The sequence below is a fragment of the Hyla sarda genome, chromosome 12, assembly GCF_029499605.1.
Source record: "Hyla sarda isolate aHylSar1 chromosome 12, aHylSar1.hap1, whole genome shotgun sequence".
Taxonomy (NCBI): Eukaryota; Metazoa; Chordata; class Amphibia; order Anura; family Hylidae; genus Hyla; species Hyla sarda.
The window spans coordinates 70,157,956-70,170,682 of NC_079200.1; the positions used below are offsets into that span (position 1 = coordinate 70,157,956).

Consider the following 12,727-nt stretch of genomic DNA (forward strand, 5'->3'; position numbering starts at 1 on the left):
TTCCCCTATTTTAGGGCTCAGTGCTCCCCCCCCCCATTATCGCTCCTTGAGGGGGGGGGGGGTCCCACATCCTGGCTCCATATCAAGCTGACTGCGCTCCCACTCAAGCAAGACCTGCTGTGCACCTGCCAAGCCTAAATCATCAAAAAATAAGGTATGTCCTTACTCCAAAGAAATGTATTTACAAATTGTGGGGTGTCTTTTCTGCTATTAACCCTTGTAAAAATGTAAAATTTGAGGGGAAACACACATTTTAGTGAAAAAAAATATTTTTTTTACATATGCAAAAGTTGTGAAACCCCTGTGGGGTATTAAGACTTACTTTACCCCTTGTTACATTCCTCAAGGGGTCTAGTTTCCAAAATGGTATGCTATGTGTGGGGTATTTTGCTGTCCTGGCACCATAGGGGCTTCCTAAATGCGAAATGTCCCCCCCCCCATTTCAGCAAAGTTTACAAATGTGACTCCTTCTCTTCTGAGCATTGTGGTGCTCCTGCAGTGCACTTGACGTCCACTTATGGGGTACCTCCATACTCAAGAGATGGGGTTACAAATTTTGGGGGCTCTTTTCTACTATCAACCCTTGCAAAAATGTGAAATTTGTGGGGAAACCCACATTTTAGTGAAAAAAAATATATATTTTTTTTACATATGCAAAAGTCGTGAAATCCCTGTGGGGTATTAAGGTTCGCTTTACCCCTTGTTACGTTCCCCAAGGGGTCTAGTTTCCAAAATATAATGCCATGAGGTTTTTTTTTTTGCTGTCCTGGCACCATAGGGGCTTCCTAAATGCAGCATGCCCCCAGAGCAAAATTTGCTTCCAAAAAGCCAAATGTGACTACGCCTCTTCTGAGACCTGTAGTGCGCCAGCAGAGCACTTTTCACCCCCACATGGGGTGTTTTCTGAATCGGGAGAAATTGGGCTTCACATTTTGGGGGGTATTTTCTGCTTTAACCCTTTGTAAAAATGTAAAATTTTTGGGAAAACAAGCATTTTATGTAAAAAAAATTTTTTTTTACATTTGCAAAAGTCATGAAACACCTGTGAGGTATTAAGCCTCACTTAATTCCTTGTTACGTTCCCCGAGGGGTCTAGTTTCCAAAATGGTATGCCATGGGGGGGGGGGGGCAGTTTGCTGTTCTGGCACCATAGGGGCTTCCTAAAGGTGACATGCCCCCCAAAAACCATTTCAGAAAAATGTTCTCTCCAAAATCCCCTTGTCGCTCCTTCCCTTCTGAGCCCTCTACTGCGCCCGCTGAACACTTTACATAGACATATGAGGTATGTGCTTACTCAAGAGAAATTGGGCTACAAATACCAGTAAAAATTTTCTCCTTTTACCCCTTGCAAAAATAAAAAAATTGGGTCTACAAGAAAATGGGAGTGTAAAAAATGAAGATTTTGAATTTTCATCTTAATTTTGCTGCTATTCCTGTGAAACACCTAAAGGGTTAAAACACTTACTGAATGTCATTTTGAATACTTTGGGGGTGTAGTTTTTATAATGGGGTCATTTATGGGGTATTTCTAATATGAAGACCCTTCAAATCCACTTCAAAACTGAACTGGTCACTGAAAAAAAGTGAGTTTGAAAATATTGTAAAAAATTTGAAAATTGCTGAACTTTTAAGCTCTCTGGTGGCTTCCTAAAGTAAAAACTCATCAATTTTATGACGCAAACATAAAGTAGACATATTGTATATGTGATCCAAAAAAAAAATTATTTTGAAAATCCATTTTCCTTACAAGCAGAGAGCTTCAAAGTTAGAAAAATGCTACATTTTCATTTTTTTCATAAAATTTTGGGATTTTTCACCATGCAAGGATGAAAGTTACCATAAAATTTTACCACTATGTTAAAGTAGAATATGTCACGAAAAAACAAACTCGGAATCAGAATGATAACTAAAAGCATTCCAGAGTTATTAATGTTTAAAGTGACAGTGTCAGAATTGCAAAAAACACTCTGGTCCTAAGGTGTAAAATGGCCTGGTCCTTAAGGGGTTAATAAACATATTTGGTATCTCTGCGTGCGTAAATGTCCGAACTATCAACATATAATGTTATTGATCCCGTACGTTGAACGGCATTAATGTAAAAAAATTAATTTGCAGCTTGTCACATAATATTCAAAAAATAAATAAAAATAGGATTAAAAATTTCATATATGTAATTGTGGTTTCAAACAGAAAGTACAGATCATGGCACAAAATATGAGCCCTCGTACCAACAGAAAAATGAAAAAAAGTTATAGAACATCAAAATAGAGGGATTTTAAATGCACTAATTTGGTTAAAAAGGGACTCCGCCCCCTTGTGACGTACCGCCCTGCCCCCTCAATGCAATTCTATGGGAGGGGGTGTGGCGGCCATCACGCCCCCTCCCACAGGCTTGCATTGAGGGGGCGGGGCATGATGTCACAAGGGGGCGGGGCGTGACGTCACAATACTACGGCCCCGTGGTCTTGAGGCTTCAGACACGGAGTGATCATCACTTCGTGCAGCTGAGACAGGTGGGTGCTGCATGAGAGATTGCAGGGGTCCCCAGCGGCGGGACCACCGCGAACCGTGAACAGACATCTTATCCTCTATCCTTTGGATAGGTGATAAGATGTCTTAGGGCCGGAGTAACCCTTTAAGCAGTGCACCATTTTTAAGCAATATGGGGAAGAAAAAGGATCTCTCTGCTGTTGAAAAGAGTGAAATAGCTAAATGCCTTGGACAAGATATACAAACATTAGATATTTCACGAACTTAAAGGGATACTCCACCCCTAGACATCTTATCCCCTATCCAAAGGACATCACGCCCCCTCCCATAGACTTGCATTGAGGGGGCGGGGCGTGACGTCACACGGGGGCGGAGTTGTGACGTCACGATCTTCCGTCCCCGTGGTCGGCAGCCAGACCCTCCAGGGCTTCCGGAGCAGTAACAGGTGGGTGCTGCGGCAGGACCCCCGCGATCAGACATCTTATCCCCTATCCTTTGAGTAGGGGATAAGATGTCTAGGGGTGGAGTACCCCTTTAAGCGTGATCATCGCACTATTAAGAGATTTGTGGCTGATTCAGAGCACAGACAGGTTAGTGCAGATAAAGGCAAATTGAGGAACATTTCTGCCAGATCTATGCATCAGCTCAAGAAAGCAGCTGCTAAAATACCATTACATAGCAGCAAACAGATATTTGAAGCTGCTGGTGCCTCTGGAGTCCCACAGACATCAAGGTGTAGAGTCCTCCAGAGTCTTGCAACTGTGCATAAATGTTCTATTGGGCCACCACTAACCAATGCTCACAAACAGAAATGCTGCAATGGGCAGAAAAATACATGAAGACTTATTTTTATACAGTCCGTGCAACCCTGGATGGTCCAGAAGGATGGAGTTGTGGATGGCCACCCTGTTCCATCAAGGCTGCGACGTCAGCAAGGCGGTAGTGGAGTCATGTTTTGGGCCAAAATTTATGGCAAGAGAGCTGGTCAGCCCCTTTAGGGTCCCCGAAGGTATAAAGATGACCTCTTCAAAGTATGTGGAGTTTCTGACTAACCACTTTCTTCCCTGGTACAGAAGGAAGAACTATGCTTTCTTAATAAAATCATCTTCATGCATGACAATGCACCATCTCATGCTGCAAAGAATACCTCTGCATCAATGGCTGCTATGGGGATAAAAGGAGAAAAAGTCATGGTGTGGCCTCCATCCTCCCCTGACCTCAATCCTATTGAGAACCTTTAGAGCATCCTCAAGCAAAAGATCTATGAGGGTGGGAGGCAGTTTACATCCAAACAGCAGCTCTGGGAAGCTATTCTGACATCTTGCAAACAAATTCAAGCAGAAACTGTCCAAAAATTCACAAGTTCAACAGATGCAAGACTTGTGAAGCTGCTATCAAATAAGGGATCCTATGTTAAAATGTAACTTGACCTGTTAAAATGTTTAAAAAGTTTGATTGAAATAGCTTTTGATTTCAGTAAATATGCTGAAAACACAACAAATGACAATTTTCATTTCTTTACAACCTATAAAGTGTTTTGAAACTTACTGTGCGTAATAATTTGAAACATTTGTTTAAAAAAAATACTGTCATCATTAGGATGTTTGTTTGATAAAATATGAATTGTACTCTTAATAGTTGATAACATGAGAATTATGCCGACTGTTATTTACATCAATTATTAAGGCAAATGAGAAAAACATCATTGGTATAATTTGGAACAGGGTATATATATTCCCTGTACCCTGGATGCCTGAGAATGATGGCGTGATGCTGTCGAAACGTTGCGTTCACTGCTGACCATGGGTCAATTTTTCAAGAAAATTGAATATTTCTCACAGAAAAGGATTGCAGTAACACATGCTTTGCTATACACATGTTTATTCTCTTTTGGGGAGATTTATCAAATCCTGTGCAAAGGAAAAGTTGCCCAGTTGCCCATAGCAACCAATCAGCTCGCTTCTTTCATTCTGCAGAGGCCTTGTTAAAAATGAAAGAAGCAATCTGATTGGTTGCTATGGGCAACTGGACAACCTTTCCTCTGCACAGGTTTTGATAAATCTCCCCCTTTGTGTCTATTGAAACTAAACCAAAAAAGGGAGGGGAAAAAAAAAAACATAAAAAAAAAAAAGCAAATTGGACATAATGTCACACCAAACTCCAAAAATGGGCTGGACAAAATTACTGGTACCCTTAACTTAATATTTGGTTGCACACCCTTTGGAAAAAAGAACTGAAATCAGTCGCTTCCTATAACCATCAATAAGCTTCTTACACCTCTCAGCCGGAATGTTGGACCATTCTTCCTTTGCAAACTGCTCCAGGTCTCTCTTATTGGAAGGCGCCTTTTCTTAACAGCAATTTTAAGATCTCTCCACAGGTGTTCAATGGGATTTAGATCTGGACTTATTGCTGCCACTTCAGAACTCACCAGCGCTTTGTTACCATCCATTTCTGGGTGCTTTTTGATGTATGTTTGGGATCATTGTCCTGCTGGAAGACCCAACCCAAAATCCCTTGGTAATCCTCAGATTTAATGATGCCTTGCCCACATTCAAGGCACCCAGTGCAGGAGGCTGCAAAGCAACCCCAAAACATCCTTGAACCTCAACCATATTTCACTGTATGTACTGTGTTCTTTCTTTGTAGGCCTCATATCTGTTTTCGGTAAACAGTAGAATGATGTGCTTTACCAAAAAGCTCTATCTTTGTCTCATCTGTCCACAAGACGTTTTCCCAGAAGGATTTTGGCTTACTCAAGTTCATTTTGGCAAAATGTAGTCTTGCTTTTTTATGTTTATGTCAGCAGTGGGGTCCTCCTGGGTCTCCTGCCATAGCGTTTCATTTCATTTAAATGTCGACGGATAGTTCGCGCTGACACTGGTACTCCCTGAGCCTGCAGGACAGCTTTAATATCTTTGGAACTTGTTTGGGGCTGCTTATCCACAATCCGGACTATCCTGCGTTAAACCTTTCATCAATTTTTCTCTTCTGTCCACACCCATGGAGATTAGCTACAGTGCCATGGGGTGCAAACTTCTTTGTTATGCACTGTGGACAAAAGGCAAATCTAGATCTCTGGAGATGGACTAGTAACCTTGAGATTGTTGATATTTTTCCACAATTTTTGTTCTCAAGTCCTCAGACAGTTCTCTTTCTATTGTCCATGCTTAGTGTGGCACACACACAGATACACAATGCAAAGACTAAAAGTGAACTGCTCTCCTTTTTATCTGCTTTCAGGTGTGATTTTTATATTGCCCACACCTGTTACTTGCCCGAGGTGAGTTTAACAGAGCATCACATGCTTGAAACAATCTTACTTTTTCAAAATTTTGAAAGGGTGCCAATAATTTAACCAGCCCATTTTTGGAGTTTGGTGTGACATTATGTCCGATTTGCTTTTTTTCCCCTCCCTTTTTTGGTTTAGTTCCAATACACACAAAGGGAATAAACATGTGTATAGCAAAACATGTGTTACTGCAATCCTTTTCTGTGAGAAATACTTCATTTTCTTGAAAAATGATAGGGGTGCCAACATTTATGGCCATGACTGTAGTACCTTTTCTTCTTTTTTTAATGATGATATTTATCAATGTAAAAGAACATTCAGAAAGAGCATCTGTCCACTCTTTCAGATACCAATAAAGGTGGGTAATCTACGGATTCTTAACCCTCTCGGAATCATCCTCTCGGGCTTCACCCAGCAACAAAAAGAAAACAAAAGAAACTTTCAGAACCGTTAACCCTATGGGTTCTGACAGATTCTATCAGCATGGGATCTGGCCAGCCAGGGAAGTGCAGCGCAATGCCGCCCGCTTCCCTGGCCGGCCCCATGCCCTGCTGATAGAATCATTTTGACACATAGCGCTGCATGGGCTATATGTATATACAGTCATGGCCGTAAATGTTGGCACCCCTGAAATTTTTCTAGAAAATGAAGGTGTCACTGCAGGATAGTTCGGATGGTGGATAAGCAGCCCTAAACAAGTTCCAAAGATATTCAAGCTGCCCTGCCGGCTCAGGGAGCATCAGTGTCAGCATGAACTATCCGTCGACATTTAAATGAAATGAAACGCTATGGCAGGAGACCCAGGAGGACCCCACTGCTGACACAGACATAAAAAAGCAAGACTATATTTTGCCAAAATGAACTTGAGTAAGCCAAAATCCTTCTGGGAAAACATCTTGTTGACAGATGAAACAAAGATAGAGCTTTTTGGTAAAGCACATCATTCTACTGTTTACCGAAAACGGAATGAGGCCTACAAAGAAGAGAACACAGTACCTACAGTGAAATATGGAGGAGGTTCAATGATGTTTTGGGGTTGCTTTGCTGCCTCTGGGTGCCTTGAATGTGTGCAAGGAATCATGAAATCTGAGTGTCACGTCTGGGCAGGGAAGGAGTGTGCACACTATTCTCGCCCACTCCCCCTGTCCTAAATAACAGGTCCACAACCACGGAGACAGTCCCTTTCTAAATAGGTGAGGGACAGTCAAAAAGTCAAAACAATAAACTACAATAATACAGACACAGGTCAGGGTACAGTAGGATACAAACAGACTAACAAAGCAAGACTAACACACTCACACAATAAGTCCAAAGTCCACTATCCGCATCTAAAGCCAGAAGTTGTCAAAGTACAAAATCACTAATACCAGAGAGAGGAGTCAAAGGGTCAAAACGGACTGGGAGTAGACTGCCAGCTTATATGGAGCCAGAACAGGTGCTCCAATCAAGGTCAGATGAGCAGTCCAGAAGCCGGGCGTAACCCAGCAACAAAAACCAAAAAAGAAGCTGTCAGAACCTTTTAACCTTATAGGTTCTGACACTGAGGATTACCAACCCATTTTGGGTCGCACTGTACAGCCTAGTGTCAGAAAGCTGGGTTTAGGTCTGAGATCTTGGGTCTTCCAGAAGGACAATGGGGGAGATTTCTCACAACCTGTCCAGAGGAAAAGTTGCTGAGTTGCTCATAGCAACCAATCAGATCGCTTCTTTCATTTTTGACAAGACCTCTGAAAATGAGAGAAGCGATCTTATTGGTTGCTATGGGCAACTCAGCAACTTTTCCTCTGGACAGGTTTGGATAAATCTCCCCCAATGACCCCAAACATACGTCAAAAAGCACACAGAAATGGATGGCAACAAAGCGCTGGAGAGTTCTGAAGTGGCAGCAATGAGTCCAGATCTAAATCCCATTGAACACCTGTGGAGAGATCTTAAAATTGCTGTTGGAAAAAGGCGCCTTCCAATAAGAGACCTGAAGCTGTTTGCAAAGGAAGAGTGGTCCAACATTCCGGCTGAGAGGTGTAAGAAGCTTATTGATGGTTATAGGAAGCGACTGATTTCAGTTATTTTTTCCAAAGGGTGTGAAACCAAATATTAAGTTAAGGGTGCCAATAATTTTGTCCAGTCCAATTTTGTCCAGTTTGTTGTGACATTATGTCCAACCTGCTTTTTTCCCACCCCTTTTTTTTTTTTTTTTTTTTTTAGTTCTGATACACACAAAGAGAATAAACATGTGTATAGCAAAACATATGTTACTGCAATCCTTTTCTGTGAGAAATACTTCCTTTTCTAGAAAAATTTCAGGGGTGCCAACATTTACAGCCATCACTGTAGAAGCGCTGTGGGGGACCACATATAGTGATATATGTTTGGCCCTCCACAGCGCTTCTATATACATTTAGCCCCCGTAGCGCTATGCGTCAAAATGATTCTATCTGCAGAGTATGATACGCTGCTGATAGAATCATTTTGACACACAGCGCTGCGGGGGCTAAATGTATATAGAATCGCTGCGGGGGGCATAGCGCAGCGGGGAGCACTTTGTATATAGTGCTACGGGGGCAGTGTGTTTATATAGCGCTGCGGGGGTACTGTGTATATAGCGCTGCGGGGGGCACTCTGTATATAGCACTGACGGGGGCCAATATATATCGCAGCAGGGGGGAGGGGCAAGCTATATAGCGCAGCAGGGGGCAAGACATATAGATGCGCTACGGGGCGGCCCATACATATAGCTCCCGCAGTGCTTCGATATATCTTTCCCCCACAGCGCTTCTATATACATATGGCCCCTGCAGTGCTATGTGACTTTAAAAACCCAGCTGGGAGCCCTAAATGGCCCCTTGATGCCGGCCATTCAGGGCTTCCGGTGGGGAATTTAAAAATTAAAATAAAATCACACACTTTATACATCGCAGGGGAGCAAAGCATGCCGCCCGCTCCCCTGGCTAATAAATTCTGATCGCCATCGGGTCTCAAAAGTGAAGTATCCCTCAGCCCCCGTACTACTACCCCCAACATGGAACATATTCTGTTCCATGATGGGGGTAGTAGTACAAGCACTAATGTGGCCTCCTCTGCCGCCTGCAGACTCCTGTAGACAGGAACTACTACTCCCAACATGGAAACAAGTCTGTTCCATGATGGTAGTAGTAGTAGTCCCAGCTGTGGGAGTCTGTAGGTGGCTGCCTTTTCATACTATCGGATGAAAAACTGATGCATAACAGATGATGCCACGGAATGGCAACCTTTTGCATCCGGAAGTAGTATGGTCCGTTAAGAAGGCAGTGATGGAAGACAATGGCCGTGTAAACCTAGCCTAACCCATCAATTTTGTAAGGATGCATAACCCCTTTAAAAGGAAGCCAAGGTAAAGAGATTTAAAAAAAAATTAAATAAAAAATTAAATAAAAAACACTGTTCATCATTAGTCATCAAGGAAACATGTTGATAATTCTAGAATTAACAGTGTGCCCACGTGATAATACACACAGAGAGCACGAGAGAACGACAGCCATAGGGGATCGGAGTCACTTATCTTTTCAGTCCACAACACAAGGACCACACCCTGCACTTGGCATAATTCAGTCTAATAAAACCAGAAAAACCATTAGAAATAGGGATAATAATGAGGATGAAAGCTGGAAAGGGAAAAAAAATCCTGATACAATGTAACACATGGTTCACAAGATGTATGTATCTTGATCGATATGGCATCTCCAGACTCTGTTTATACCAAATAATATAGGACTGCCAGACTCTGTATATTCCAAATAATATGGGACTGCCAGACTCTGTATACACTGACTTACCTGGCATCTCCAGACTCTGTATATACTGAATGATATGGGAATGCCAGACTCTGTGTGGTGACAAAGGGTGGTGTGTATGATGTACTGATGGGCTGTTGTGACCGAAATAGAGTTTGTGACGCCATCAGTGTTAACCATCACACTACCAAGGATAAGCAATTGCCTGTGCAAGGCCCCGGGCAATATAACACCTCAAATGCCACCTTACAGTAAACATTAAAACTTTATTTTCAGGAACTTGCAGGATAAACAGGAACAGTTCAATTTTAATGCAATGTTCACTGAATGATGCTTTAAGAATCGCAGTTGCTTCTAGGTACTATAGGACTTATAGTCCACATCAACTAACTTGTTGCTTGACTGAGTTATATGGTAGATTTGTCTGACTTTGAATTGAACAGACTGACTGTATGACTGGAGTTTGACTTTAGTAACTTAGCTTACCGCCAGGTTGGACTTGTATGGACCGGAGTTGCCTGAGGCTCTCTCTCGTATCCTCTTCTTTTGCAAATGGAGCCCGTCTAATCACTTGGCTCTTCTCCCCACTGCTGACTTGAGTCTGAACTTGAATTGACATACTTAATGGATGACCTGATTGGCAGGATCCTGTGAAAGGAGTTGTCACTCAGGAACAGACTGATGCAGCAACTGGGTACCTTAGGCCTGTCCTCATGTGGTGAGGTACAGGTCCACAGCAGAGGTCTGACGGGGACACCCACTCTCCTTTATTATTATTATTGAGTTCTGCTGACCTCAACAGAAGAAACTTGGCTGGCAATTCCCACTTAGTAAAACATTACTGGTGTAAAATTAAGTGAAAGGTCTTTTTCTTCAGTTGTTCGAGTACGTTCACATGTGCATATTTTGCTGCTGATTTTCTACCCATTGAAGTCAAAGGGTAGGAAAATCTGCAGCAAAATACGCACGTGTGAACATACCAGGGTAAGAACATATGTTGCAGACATACTGATTATTTTGCAGCAGAAAATGTGCCCAAAAACAGAATTGGATATAGAGGAAAGAAGGAAGTATAACACTTTTCTTTATATTTCCCTTTCCAGTTAGATCCACTTCTGCCTTTGGCACAAATCTGCAGCATATCTGCAACATGTCTCTACCCTACAGGCGCAAAACCACCCACCTTTGTTTTTTGCATGTTTTTGGAATGTTTTCTTCCCATAAACAGCTCGTACCCCAACACCCAATTGGGCTGGACTCTGTGGGGGAGATTTATCAAAACCTATAAAGAGGAAAAGTGTAGTTGCAACCAATCAGATCGCTTCTTTTATTTTTCAGAGGCATTTAAAAAAATAAAAAGAAGAAGAAAGAAGCAATGCTTTTCCCCTTCACAGGTTTTAAAAATCTCCACCTCTGTACGTACCAACTGACACGTGACCCAGGGGCTCTGTAACTACCAACTGACACGTGACCCAAAGGCTCTGTACCTACCGACTGACACGTGACCCAAAGGCTCTGTACCTACCGACTGACACGTGACCCACAGACTCTGTACCTACCAACTGACACGTGACCCACGGGCTCTGTAACTACCAACTGACACGTGACCCAAAGGCTCTGTACCTACCGACTGACACGTGACCCACAGACTCTGTACCTACCAACTGACACGTGACCCACGGGCTCTGTAACTACCAACTGACACGTGACCCACAGGCTCTGTACCTACCGACTGACACGTGACCCACAGACTCTGTACCTACCGACTGACACGTGACCCACAGGCTCTGTACCTACCGACTGACACGTGACCCACAGACTCTGTACCTACCGACGACCCGTGACCCACCCGCTCTGTACCTACCGACTGACCCGTGACCCACGGGCTCTGTACCTACCAACTGACACGTGACCCACGGGCTCTGTACCTACCGACTGACACGTGACCCACGGGCTCTGTACCTACCGACTGACACGTGACCCACAGACTCTGTACCTACCGACTGACACGTGACCCACAGACTCTGTACCTACCGACTGACGTGACCCACAGACTCTGTACCTACCGACTGACGTGACCCACAGACTCTGTACCTACAGACTGACACGTGACCCACAGACTCTGTACCTACAGACTGACACGTGACCCACAGGCTCTGTACCTACCGACTGACACGTGACCCACAGGCTCTGCACCTACCGACTGACACGTGACCCACAGGCTCTGCACCTACCGACTGACACGTGACCCACAGGCTCTGTACCTATCAACTGACACGTGACCCACAGACTCTGTACCTATCGACTGACACGTGACCCACAGACTCTGTACCTACCGACTGACACGTGACCCACAGGCTCTGTATCTACCGACTGACACGTGACCCACAGGCTCTGTACCTACCGACTGACACGTGACCCACAGACTCTGTACCTACCGACTGACAAGTGACCCACAGGCTCTGTACCTACCGACTGACACGTGACCCACAGGCTCTGTACCTACCGAATGACACGTGACCCACAGGCTCTGTACCTACCGAATGACACGTGACCCACAGACTGTACCTACCGACTGACACGTGACCCACAGGCTCTGTACCTATCGACTGACACGTGACCCACAGGCTCTGTACCTATCGACTGACACGTGACCCACAGACTCTGTACCTATCGACTGACACGTGACCCACAGGCTCTGTACCTACCGACTGACACGTGACCCCTGGACTCTGTACCTACCGACTGACACGTGACCCACAGACTCTGTACCTATCGACTGACACGTGACCCACAGACTCTGTACCTATCAACTGACACGTGACCCACAGACTCTGTACCTACCGACTGACACGTGACCCACAGACTCTGTACCTATCGACTGACACGTGACCCACAGACTCTGTACCTACCGACTGACACGTGACCCACAGACTGTACCTACCGACTGACACGTGACCCACAGGCTCTGTAACTATCGACTGACACGTGACCCACAGGCTCTGTACCTATCGACTGACACGTGACCCACAGACTCTGTACCTATCGACTGACACGTGACCCACAGACTCTGTACCTATCGACTGACACGTGACCCACAGACTCTGTACCTACCGACTGACACGTGACCCACAGGCTCTGTATCTACCGACTGACACGTAACCCACAAACTCTG

The 12,727-nt window shown here is 44.1% G+C and overlaps 1 protein-coding gene across 2 annotated transcripts in view; it reads right to left on the reverse strand.

Annotated features, from left to right (window-relative positions):
• Positions 1 to 12,727, reverse strand: part of BCL2L1 (BCL2 like 1) — a 42,583-nt gene that overhangs the window by 28,902 nt on the left and 954 nt on the right. Inside the window, exon 1 of one of the 2 annotated variants that reach the window (XM_056548013.1) lies at positions 10,039 to 10,199. The exons of the other annotated variant lie outside the window; for it this stretch is intronic. The gene's annotated coding sequence lies outside the window, so the exon portion shown is untranslated. Of the gene's footprint in view, positions 1 to 10,038; positions 10,200 to 12,727 lie in introns of those variants that run through there. 2 annotated transcript variants of the gene reach the window in all.